Consider the following 13,601-nt stretch of genomic DNA (forward strand, 5'->3'; position numbering starts at 1 on the left):
GGGCCTCTGGCTCTGTGGAGGCTGTAGTCAAGGTAGCTGTGAAACCTGTTATAATCTTAAGGCCTGAACAAGAAAGATCAATTCCAAGTTCCCTCCCATGGTTATTGGCAGAGACTTAGGCCCCCTGCCTGCTGGCCTCTCCACAGGGCAACTCAGGACCACAGCACAGCAGCTTGGCTCCCTTAGAGAGCAAGCAATGGAGTGATGCAGACACCACCCCTTCCTATAACCTAATTTTGGAAGTGACAGCCTATTAATTCTTTTTCCAAGCTCATGGTCACAGTGAGGGCTTGGATGGCTGTAACTATAAGGAGATGGTATCACTGGGAGCCTTGTCATACATGCATACCACGTGTGCTCATTTCCTAAACTCTGAAACAGGGAGCTGTGACTGCACCCAGAATGTAGTCTCTAAACAGTATTTTACCTAGGTCCATGATGAAAGAATTAACTGATGCTGATGGGGGATGTCCTTCTGTATATATGTTTCTCTTACTGGTTGATGAATAAAACACTGTTTAGCCAATAGAGGCAGAAAGATGGGACTAGGAGACAAGGAGAATTCTGGGGAAGGTAGGCAGAGGGAGACCTGAAGAGACGCTGTGCAGCTGCAAAAGGAGTAACAGGTCGAGGCATTCTCTGGTAAGCTAAGACCACATAGAAATACATAGATTTATAGAAATAGATTAATAATTAAGACATAGCTAGCCAATATGAAGCCCTAGCCATCATCCAACAGTTTTATAACTAATATAGCATCTCTGTGTGTTCTTTTGGGACTGAAATGGCAGTGGGGTTTGGTGGGACAAGCAATACCAGTAACATAATGCCATTCTCAGGATAAAAATAATTTTGAATTATACCGGAATATTAGAACATACTCAGGTCATCGTAAGGCTGAGGGATTAACACCACAAGGCCAGTTGGTTAGAGACATAGAAATATCCATTATCAAGGTTTTCCTTTGGGGCCATCCCATGAGGCTGCAACCCAAGGATGCAGTGACAGTCCCTAAGCCTACTGTTAACCTATTGATAGGGAAACCCATTATTTTAAACACTGTTAAAGAGAAAAATTCAAGACAGCCATCCTTTTTGTGTGTGTGCACTATAATCAGGGCAAATTTGTTTGTATAAGAGTTCAAAGAATCAACAGCAGGGAAAAGATTCTATCAGAATAATCAATGAATGGATCTATGCAATGATAATCTACTGCTGTTAAAATCACCAAAAGAGAGACAGCCAGATGTAATGCCATCTAGGAATCTCTACCCAAACAATCAAATTTATTATGACTGCCCCTCTGTCTAAACCCTGACCATTCTCTGGTAAGCCATGGACAGGGGGCCATGCAGACAACACCATCAGGATACAGTCAACCAAACACAGAGTACAAGAAAGAAAGAAAAAAGTCACTGTAACTGGAAGTTACAGAGACTTCCACAACGCATCATCAAGACCCTGAGAAAAAGAAAACAGTCATCATAAGCTTTGTCAACTTGATGCAGTCATCTGAAAGGCCAGCCTCCCTTTGAGGAGCTGCCTAGATTAGATTGTCTGGTGGGCATGTATGTAGGATCAATGATTGATGGCAGGAGAACCCAGCTCATTATGGGAAGTACTTTCCCCAAGCAGGTGGTCCTGGGATGTATAAGAAAGCGGGGTAAGCATGGGGTCTTTGAGCAAGCCAACAAGCAGCCTCCCTCCATGGTTTCTGCTTCAAGCTCCTGCTTGAGTTCCTGCCCTGACTTCCCTCAATGATGGACTACATCACCTGCAAATGTAAACCAAAAAAACCTGTCAGCTTCTAATATGATTTCAGTCACACTGTTTTCTGACAGCAACAGAAAGAAAGAGGAAAAAAAACATATGAGTGAAAAATCTACAGGAGGCAGAAGAGAATTATAAAATCTATCAGCCAGGCTCTCTGGGGACACTCTTCAGAGGGACACTGTGCATGGGCAAATACAATCACTAGCTGACAACAAATGACACATAGAAAAGGCTGCTAGCTTTATTTTAGTTGTGACAATAACATTGCAACCATTTTTAATAGAGTTCCCAAATTTTAGAGATACAGAGTTGAAATATTTAAAGGGAAAATGGGCTTGCTTTAGAGAACTTGGGGGAGTGTGGGGATGGAGGTTAAGCACTATGGGTCATGAAGAGGTGGGCAGTGTGAGTCTGAAGTCAGTGAGGGTTCATGGTGATGGGTCCAATTTTCTTTCTAATTTTTGTATGTCTGAACATTTTATAACAAACTAAAAGGATGGGTCTTTCAAACCGATGCTACTTTTTTTAAACTAGTGGGCATATCCCATTATTATATAATGCTGGTCCTTATTTTCTGCCCAATTCAGTGGGATAAGAGGAAAAATTGATAGAAAACAAGAAAGGAGAGTGGAAGGCATTCTGATTTGCAGAGGGCATCATTCTAGGCCAGGGAAGAACCAAGAAAACAAATAAAATGTGTTTGTGGGAAAATAAGAAAATTGACTAAACCAATGACTTAGAATTAAGTATAAAAAAATCAATAGGTTTCTTTGTACCTACAAGCAAGTAAACACACACACACACACATACACACACACACACACAACGAAGCAAAAGATAACATTTACCAAAAAGACAGCCACACTGAACCTATTAGAAGACAAAGTGGAAAATGACCTTGAATTAATAGGTACAGGAGACTGCTTCCTGAACATTACACCAGTAGCATAGACACTGAGATCAACAATTGATAAATGGGACCTCCTGAAACTGAGACACTTCTGTAAGGCAAAGGACACAGTCAGCAAGACAAAACAGCAGCCCACAGACTGGGAAAAGATATTCACCAACCCCACATCTGACAGAGGGCTGATCTCCAAAATATACAAAGAACTCAAGAAACTAGTCTCCAAAACACTGAACAATCCAATTAAAAAGTGGGGTACAGAACTAATTAGACAATTCTAAATAGAGGAATCTAAAGTGGCTGAAAGACACATAAGAAAGTGTTCAACATCCTTAGCCATCAGGGAAATGCAAATCAAAACAACTCTGAGAAACCATCTTACTCCTGTCAGAATGACCAAAATCAAAAACGCCAATGACAGTTTATGCTGGAGAGGATGTGGAGAAAGAGGAACATTCCTCCACTGCTGGTGGGAGTGCCAACTTGTACAGCCACTTTGGAAATCAGTATGGTGACTCCTCAAGAAAATGCGAATCAGTCTAAAACAAGATCCAACAATTCCACACTTAGGCATATACCCAAAAGAAGCACATTCATACAGCAAGGACATCTGTTCAACGATGTTCATAGCAGCACTATTTTGTAATAGCCAGAAACTGGAGGCAGCCTAGATGCCCCTCAACCAAAGAATGGATAGAGAAAATGTGCTACATTTACACAATGGAGTACTACTCAGCCGACAAAAAAAAATTGGAATCTTGAAATTTGCAGGCAAATGGATGGAACTAGAAGAAACCATTCTGAGCAAGGTAACCCAATCACAAAAAGACAAACATGGTATGTACTCACTCATATGTGGGTTTTAGACATAGAGTAAAGGATTACCAGCCTACAATCCACACTTCCAGAGAAGCTAGGAAACAAGGAGGACCCTAAGAGAGACATACATGGTCCCCTGGAGAAGGTGAAAGGGTCAAGATCCTCTGAGCAAATTGGGAGCACAGGAAGAAGGGGGAGGGAGCTATGAGAATGAGAAGGGGAGAAGAGGAGGGATGCAGAGGACATGAGGGAGCAGAAAATTTGAGTCAGGGGAAGAATAAAAGATAACAAGAATGGAGATGCCATAATAGAGGGAGACATTATAGGTTTACAGAGAAATCAGGCACTAGGGAAATGTCTGGAGATCTACAAAGTAGAGGCAGACACCTGCAACTAATCACCGAACTGAACTGGAACCCAGATGCAGAGAAGGACTAGTGAAGAGCAAAGGGGTCCAGACCAGGCTAGTGAAACCCACAGAAACAGCTGACCTGAACATCAGGGAACTCTTGCTCCCCAGACTGATAGCTGGGATACCAGCATGGGACTGATCCAGACCCTAGGAACATGGGTTTCAGTGAGGAAATCTCGGAAATCTACAGGACCTCCTGTAGTAGTTCAGTACTTATCCCTAGCATAGGTGAGGACTTTGGGAGCCCATTCCACATAGAGGAATACTCCCTGAGCCAAGACACATGGAGGTGGGCCTAGGCCCTATTCCAAAGGATACAATAGACTCTGCTGACACCCTATGGAAGGCCTCACTATCCTGGGGGAGCAGAAAGGATATGTGATAGGTAGGGTTTTAGTTGGGGGAGGGGTGGTAGGGGAGGACAGGAGGGAGAAGGGAACTGGGATTGTCATGTAAAACAATCCTGTTTCTAATTCAAATAAAAAATCTGAAAAAAAAAACATTTACCGAAATGATAAGTGGGATAAAAGACCAAAGAATAAATGAAAGGGATATGTGTCAGGGTTCCTGAACAAGCTCTAAAGATAAACACATTTGACCTGATGGAGTGAGAAGCCTCTTTAGGCATCAGAGATGTCTACACTGTAGAGCTGACACTTTCCCTCCATTTAGATAAACTGAATGGATGCCAAATACAGATGCCAAGGGGAATGTTTGTGTGTGTAACTAGATACGCTGATCCAAAAATGTATATAGAAAAATAGCCACACAGAAGTCTTCAGGGAAGATGTGAAAAAGAACGATGGTGGCAGGAACACAAACAAGTCCCAGCAAGTTATAAAATGCATGGAAGTCCTATGAGTAAAGCTGCCTCAGTTTGGACCTGGGTGGACCATCCCCAGATGGACCCAGAGCCAGAAAAACACAGCAAAGGCAGGGTCCTCTACACCAGTGATGTTCTGCCATAGCTAGTCAGCTGCTTGGGTACAGGGCATTAAAAACCACCTCTATCTGTACCACACACCAAAAATTTGCAGATGAATCAGATTCATGTTTCTAATCATAAAAGTGCTAGATGAAAACTTCAAAAATAATCTTAAAAATGTGAGCATTATGTTGGCCTTAAAAATTACTAAAGAAAAAGATTGGCCATTTAAATCCATAAAATTTCAGTGAAGTTGTGTGTGTGTGTGTGTGTGTGTGTGTGTGTGTGTGTGTGTGTGTGTGTGTGTGTGTGTGTGTGTGTGTGTGTGTGTGTGTGTGTGTGTATGTGTATGTGTGTGTGTGTGTGTGTGTGTAAAGGACAAAGCCTGGGTATGGTTGTTCACACCTGTGAACCTAGCACTGGGGAGAGCAAGATGGGGGCTTGCAAGTTCAAGGGTAGTCTGTGCTACAGGGTGAACTTCTGTCTAAACAGAACAAAACAAACAAACCCACAAAAGTATCAATAAGGATAACCCAGAACAACTTCCCAATATGAACCAAAGAGCTCACTCCTTTCAAGTGAAAAGATAGCTCAAATCCGTAAAAAACATAAAGGCCAAGCCAGGGCTTAAGGGAGACATTGGTCAAAGTGTAACAATGTTCAGTCACAGGCAGTGACGCCAAAGACCCAGCATACAGCATGGTGACTACAGATCACCACCTGTAGGTCCACAGTCCCAATCTTCAACCAACTGTTGACTGAAATGATCTTTAACTGTATGTATTGAACCTGTACAGAAAAGTATTCTTGTCCTTATCCCTAAACAACACAGCACAATAACCACTTGTATGGCATTTACCAGTGTTAGATATTGTATGTCACACAGAGTGGAACCAGGTATCCCCACAGGTATGGACTTGCACAGGTTACAAGCATACACTATACTATTTGCTATATAGGACTTGAGACTCTGTGGGTCTTTGGTATCTGGGGGGAGCACTTGGATAGCAAAGGATGACTGTGTGCTAGGAATCTTCTAAGGCCATAGGTCTTAAGTGTTCTCCCTCTACCCTACACAGAGGAGGCTGTGATAGAGGAGCTGTGTTTAACTAGCCCCACTGGAGAGATTACATCACCATGTATATTTTTATATCAAACATGTTGTACACACTTACAAACACATTTTGTGTTTTCTGATTATATTCCAATATATCTCAGGGCATGGGGGGCATTAAATCCAATAGAGGAATGGACAAAGAATAAGGTTTTTGTTTTTGTTGTTGTTGTCTGTAGTTTTGGGGGTGTGTAGGTGTGTGTACATGTGTGTGCACTTGTGAGTACAGGCATCCATATATACATGTGGAGGCCAAAAGTCAATGCTAAATGTCTTCCTGTGTTGCTCTTCACTTTATGTTTTGAGGCAGGGTCTCTTACTGAGTTGGAAGCTCGAAGTTCCTCATAGACTAGCTGGCTGCAAGTCTCCTACCCCAGGATTTGCCTGTCTCCAGCACCTTGCATCCCTGCTCTCCAGTGCTGGGGCTACAGGCATGTGCCACTGTGTCTGGTTTTTAGGTGCTGTTAAGAATCAGAACTCAGGTCCTTGAGCTTGTGCAGTAATCATAACCACTGAGCCATCTCCTCAAATGCTATGTTAACAATGTGGATTTGAAGCATCCCCCAGAAGCCCATGTATTAAAGGCCAGGTGATGACTCTATCATGAAGTAATAGGACCTTTAAGAGTGAAGCATAGAGCAGGGCGTTGGTGGCACACGCCTTTAAACCCAGCACTCAGGAGGCAGAGGCAGGTGGATCTCTGTGAGTTCGAGGCCAGCCTGGTCTCCAGAGCGAGTGCCAGGATAGGCTCCAAAGCTACATAGAGAAAGCCTGTCTCAAAAAACCAACAAAAGAAAAAAAATAAGAGTGAAGCATAGTTGGAGGAAATTAGGCTATTGGGGTTTGACCTTGAAAAGGATTTGGGACCTCTCCTCTCTCTCCCTCTCTCTCTCTCTCTCTCTCCCTCTCTCTCTCTCTCTCTCTCTCTCCCTCTCCCTCTCTCTCTCTTTCTCTCTCTGCATCCTAACTGCCATGAGGTAGAATCTTGTTCCCTGACCCTAGCCTGTGCCATGGTGTTCTACAACACCACAGTAACCCAACAGAGCCAACCAACCACAAACTAAGGACCTTTGAAATCATGAGCCCAAATAAATTCTTCCTTCTTGTAAATTAATCTGCAGCAGGATGCAGGAAAGGCTTAAGAAAAGAGATGTGAGCCAGGAATGCTAACTTGTACCTCAATCCCAACATGTGAGAAGCAGAGGCAGGGGGACCAGGACTCCGAGGCCAACCTGGGATACACACAGAGAGACTCTATCTAAGAAACAAAGCAAAACAAAATGAGAAGGGAGGGAAGGAGGGAGACACAAATGGCCCAGCTCAGCTTATGAACTTCCGGCACGGTGTTGGACTTCACTTCTGAGGAAAAATACCCATGTGGAATCAACATGATACCACTGTATACCCAGTGCCTGGGGTAAGGACATCTGGCTGGAGGGCAGTGTGATGAGCATGGAGTCAGCACATTCAGCAACAGCTGTTAGAGTGGTTATAGCTTGGATACAAAATGTCTCACCAGAAGCCTTGGTCCCCAGATAGTGATCCAGTCACTGAGAGGTGAGAGGACCACAGGGCCTTTCCTTTCGAGACAGGACCACAGCATTTATCAAGAAAAGAAAGTTCATGTGAAGGCCCCACTTGGGCAGCACAATATCTGTTTGAAGGGGAGGTCTGTATTTATGCTGTAGTAAATCCATGAAGCTTCAGGAGGGAGTCACAGAAGAGGAGACAGGGTCTGAACTGAGCTTTCTGTACTGCGAGGGTACAAAAGGAGGACATTACTCCAGGATCTCCAGAGGGAATTCATTTTCACTTCTGTGGATCTTGGCCTAATCCAAACTCTATCAATGGGCTAATTCACCAACGGCTTCATAACTTGCTGGCAACACTGGGAAGTGAGGAAAGCTCTTGGAGGTGGAGCCTGGTTAGAGACAGTGGGCCAGTTGAAGGAACATTCCTAGAGGCTACATCTTGGGGCTCTCTGTCTTTCTCCTTCCTGTCTGCCATACAGTAAGCTGATTTGTCCCCACTACAAGCCTGATCACTAAGGCTCACTGCAATGGATCCTGGCACTGAAGAGTGATACAAATTAAATCTCTCATTCTTTAAGTTGTCTATTTGTGTATTGGGTCACAGCAGCATAAAAATGATTAGCACAATGACCAATGGCTGTGTCTTCTGTCCCCTCTTGCAAGGCACCTCAGCCATGTCCATCAAAGTTAGCATGTTCTAATGCTGACATAACTGCTCACCCCATTTTATGCAGGGAGCACTTCTATGGAATAACCCACATCCAACCCAAGGCTGTTTACTGCCACACTGGCCAAAATCCTCCTGAGAGTTGGTTTGTACCAGACTTTTAATATGGCACTGCCCACCCTTGGGTCATGCCCTGGATGACTGTTTAAACAGTCAGCAGGATCTGGGCACTCGCTAGCATTTATCAAGAAAAGAAAGTGCATGTGAAAGCCCCACTTGGGCAGCACAATATCTGTTTGAAGGGGAGGTCTGTATGTATGCTGTAGTAAATCCAGGAAGCTTCAGGAGGGAGTCACAGAAGAGGAGACAGGGTCTGAACTGAGCTTTCTGTACTGTGAGGGTACAAAAGGAGGACATTACTCCAGGATCTCCAGAGGGAATTCATTTTCACTTCTGCGGATCTTGGCCTAATCCAAACTCTATCTTAAAGAAATCTTTCAAGCCCACTGCTAAGCAATAAAAGTTCCTGTTTTAAGACATGTGTAATGCCTGTCACTGAGTGCTAACAAAAATTATCTTGTTGGTAAAAGAAAACAAACTGTTGGCTTCTCTAACCTCTCTTTGAACTCCTATGATCCTTGTGGTCCCACAGAGTCACCTGATTCCTAGCCTGTCAACACTGCCCCAGACCCATGCCATCTCAGGAGACTTGTCCCTATACAGTCAAAGAGGATGCCTTTATTCAGGGGGCTCCTCTAGACAGGCTTTCCCTAGGTGTTTATTTTAAAAGCAAGTCAAATCTTGGATCCAAGCACTGGATAGGGTAGCTTTGTCACTGTAAAGACCCCTGAGAGAAGAAAGGTTTGAAGAAGGGCAGTATCAGTCAGGACCAGAAGCTGCATTAGCTGGGGTCCCCATTCTTCCACTGGGCCAGCATGTAGGCCAAGCATGGTACATGGACAAGTTATAGATGGGTAGTGAAGGAACTCCATGGCCCCGACACATGAGGCCAAGAATTATGGCAGGACGAGTCTAGAGCAGAAAGTTGTGTGCTGGGATTGCAGGTATCTCCCAAAAGCTTTGACTCACTTACAGGAGGAATAGCAAGTGTGAGGAATGGGGTCTGATCTCTTATTTTGGACTAGTGCAGCCACTGTTAGGTACCACTGCTTGTGACCAATATCATCCTTTGGGTTTTAAGAAGAGCATGCAAGGTGGACTTTTACACAAATTTGTTCACAGTCTGCAGCTCTTGACACAGCCTCTACCCTGGATTTATGAGCTTCCTGCCAATATACCCTGCAATAGGGGACATTGTGAATGTGCCTTCTATCCTCAGGAGTCTCTCTGACATCTGGAGGTTTCTTCTCCAGCAAACTCCCTGAAACCTGCATGGTGTGTCTTTTATTCCTCTCCAGGGAGTTGCTGGAGGATGAGGGTGATGAGCCAAGACCAAAGCCTGGGTTCCAATCCCATTCTGTCACTCAATATCTGGTGACTTCAAGCCAATGACTAACTCTCACTGAACCTCTTATTTCTTCCTCGGTAATGACACCTCCCTGTTACTGATAGCAGAGTGGCTGAAGAGCTGATATACTGGAGCATTTAGGTCAATCACGCCTGGCTCACGCTAAGCACCTGATGGACTTTGCCTACTTTGTATGCAGGTATTCCTCATTTTTCTATCCACCCACCCATTCACCTATCTCTCTACCTATAAATTTTTAGTGCTGGGATCGAACTCAGTGACTCACATATGCCAGGCATGGCCCTAACCACGAAGCCACACCCATGACTATCCTCATTAGTAAGGGCACATTGGATAGAAATCACAGGCTAAGAACTAATGGCTCTAAGTGCAGCTATGGCACTATCCCTCTTTAGCCATGAGCCATCAGCTATGTGACATTAGCCTTACTGTGCCATGGGACAGGTAGCCCATGTGATAAGGTTCAGACATAGTAAACAGCATGGGCTGGACCACACCATGCCCAGGTGTGCTGGCTAGGATTTTGTTCTGCTTTTTGTCAACTTGATACAAGGTACAGTCATCTGAGAGGAGGGAACCACAATTGAGAAAATGCTTACATAAAATTGGCATATAGGCAAGCCTGTGGGGCATTGTCTTGATTAATGACTGACGTGGAAGGCCACAGACCATTGTGGGCAATGCCATCCCTGGGCAAGTAGTCCTGCATGGTATAAGAAAGCAGGCTGGGGATACTAATGAGCAGCATTCCTCCAAGGTCTCTGCTTCAGTTCCTGCTCCCACATTCCTGCCTTGATTTCCTGCGTGACATCCCTCAGTGATAGAGTGTGACCTGAGAGTTGTAAGCTGAAATAAACCCTTTCTCCCCAAGTTGCTTTTGGCCATGGTATTTATTACAGCAATAGAAACCCGAAGACACCTGGTCAATGTTAGGATGAAGATGCTCTCACTCAGGTTTCTGATGCTGTTCTCACAATAGTTAACAAGCATCCCAAGTGAAACAAGGCCTGAACTAGGATCAAAAGGCCATCTCCCATTAACTTCCAGAAAAGCAAGCTTCCAGGTAACTTAGACTTTGGAGGAAGGTGTGTGGGTCCACTCTTAAGCAACAGCCTGACAGGCATTTCTCAGTTCATCAGGGCTTCTACCACAGTTTTCTTCCATCTACAAAGCTGAAATGAGCACTAGCTGAAGGCACTAGTTTAGCAGACTAGAGCTTGTTCAATCAACACCTATCCAGACCTACCTGGTTCTACAGAAATCCCAGTACACAGTTCCCCACACAACATTAAAAAAGGGCAGGACTGGAGGCTTCATGCAACACAGTTCTGGCCCATGAGAAGTAACAGTACCTTGAAGAGATCCTTGAGTTGTTTTGTTTTGAGACATGGTCTCATAAAGTCTACAATGGTCTTAAATTTGCTATGGAAGATGACCTTGAATGACATTCATGCTCCTCTGCCTCCTCAGTGTGGGAATTACAGGTCTGTACCACCACACCCAGATTGCTCCAAAGTCTTCTAATAAACTCCCCTAAACATTCAGACTCTTGGGGTAAATAAACCTCAACTAGACACAGGGCTCTTATTTTGAGGGAGTAAGATGAGAGATATTGATCACTTGAATTCTTCCACAGAATCCATACACTGTCCATGCACTGTCCATAGCTAGCCTATTTTGATGGCTCAGCTGAAAGGGAACAAAGCACCCACTATGAAGAGCATATAGACCTCATGCAGTTTTAAACTGTTGCCAAGAGTTCTCACGGTCATGTCGTTCTCACACCACTTACATGTAGCTTCCAGGGACCCTCCAAGAGACAGACTGAATCACACGTGTGACACACCCAATGATTATTCTCCCACCTAGGCACAGAGGCAGTCAGAACTGCCTTTATCATAGCAGCGTTACTAGTCAAAGCATCTTTGTCTTAACAATGCTGCTCATTGATAGAGCTGACAAACTATTTCTTAGTTACCTGGTAAGCAGACTTAGAAAGATAATGGAAAATACAATTCTCAGGCAGACAACATATTGTGCGCACGTGTGCGTGTGTGTGCGTGCGTGCGTGCGTGCGTGCGTGCGTGCGTGCGTGCGTGTGTGTGTGTGTGTAGAGGCCAGAAATCAATGTTGAGCATGTTCCATGATTGTATTGCATCATGAAACCCAGAGCTCATGAATTTGGTTAAGCTAGTGGCCAATGAGTTCCAGGGATCTGCTTGTCTTCAAGCCCCCAAAAGTGTTGGGGTTACAGACATGCATCACTGCATGTGACATTTTTGCATGGGTGCTGGGGATCCAAACTCAGCTCTTCAAGCTTATTGGCAGGCCCTTGAATAACTGGGACACCTTCCTAGCCCCTGTACTTACTGGCATTCACAGAAATTCTTTAATGTGAAGGGGAAAACAACAAAGTTGATTTGGACATTTCCCTTTCTTTGCTGCAACAGGAAGTCATGGATAGAGTCATCCAGACAATGAGGCTACAAGCCTGAAGACAAGACCAAGGGAAGCCAGGAAGCTAAGCCAACATTACAGTCACTGAATGGTCAGTGGCTCCCCTCAAGACTTTGCTACACCACCCACATGCTTCTCTGCTACATAGCAAATGTCAATCGGGTCCTTGCACCCAAGCCCTTCCCAGCTGCTAAAGGTGTCTACCACCAGATGGGTCTCTTAAGCCCCTTACAGTCTGTTTTTCCATGATACTCATCACTATCTCTTTCTGTCCCTTTTAGGACTGTTGGTCCATGAAGGTTTGTTCCATGTGAATTCTCTCCTATGAAGGGATGGGCTTTTGATTAAGGTTTCCATATTTTCATACTGATCAAATAGTTTCCCTCCTAAATTGGGGTCAGTTTTTTAGTTGTCCTCACTAGTGGAACTTTCTACACTGGTGCGAGCTGTTCACAAGCAGTTTATACAATCCGAGCTGGTGTGAGGGCTCTATCTTATTCTGATATGGTTAGAAACAGTCTCAGGTGCTCCAGACACACAAGCCTTCTAGAAAGTGGCAAGACACAGATGGAACATGTGGATGCTTCTGAAATACGCACTTCCCTCCCTCCTTGCAGAGTTAAGACTGAGGCACTGTCTGTGCTAACCATGCCCCCTCCAGAGATGGTTTGAATTGTTTCCAAATGAAGCCTTGACTTATTGACAAGTCCATTTCTTAGGTCCATAAGACCCCATAGCCCTGAAGGGTTATGATTGAGTCATGTGCATTTTAGCTTCAGCCCAACAAGAAAAATTGCTCAGAGAGATGCAATGTTTTTCATTGATGTTGCCTCCTTCAGATCAGAACCCAGATCACACCCCAGTGACAAGAGGGGTGTGGTCTTTCCTGACAGTCATAAGATCTTCAAAAAACTACAGCCAGCCAAGTGACTATAATCACCTGCTGTGATCTAATACAAACTGGCTTGAACCAGGTAGAACCAGTAAAAAAATACACCTAAAGCCACAAGTAAATTGCTGGGCAAAACCCATTTGAGCCTATTTGCATTGGGCAACATGGAGTCCTGTCTACTTGGGTTTTAAACATGAGTTCCCACAGATAAAACTGATTTTCTTCCAAATTAAGCGGCATTAAGCTGTTTATAGCAGTCAACATAGTAAACTGGTTAAGCCTGGTTCAAACTCATACTTAAGGGAGAAGTTGGAGGCTTCTGTTATTTGCCATAAATGCAAAGCAGAATGGCAAAGATTTAAAGCCATTTGTTTCTGAAGATCCATTTACTTTGTTCCTATAAATATTCATAAGAATTAATTATCAGCTTATTGAAAGAATTAATAAAACTCACATTGTTTATTATAACACATTAGAGGCAAGAAACATTCTCCTGGTGGAGAAAAGTCCTACTGAAAAGGTTCTTTGCTCTGATGTTGGACCCAAGGACACCTGATGCATGTGGCCACTGTAACCCAGCTTCATCAAAAGCTGAGTAGCCCCCACCCCAAACAC

The 13,601-nt window shown here is 44.1% G+C and overlaps 1 protein-coding gene across 2 annotated transcripts in view; it reads right to left on the minus strand.

Moving 5' to 3' along the window:
- Nucleotides 1-13,601, minus strand: part of Apba2 (amyloid beta precursor protein binding family A member 2) — a 64,729-nt gene that overhangs the window by 28,328 nt on the left and 22,800 nt on the right. The window lies entirely within an intron of this gene.

This window comes from Cricetulus griseus, chromosome 3, assembly GCF_003668045.3.
Source record: "Cricetulus griseus strain 17A/GY chromosome 3, alternate assembly CriGri-PICRH-1.0, whole genome shotgun sequence".
Lineage (NCBI taxonomy): Eukaryota > Metazoa > Chordata > Mammalia > Rodentia > Cricetidae > Cricetulus > Cricetulus griseus.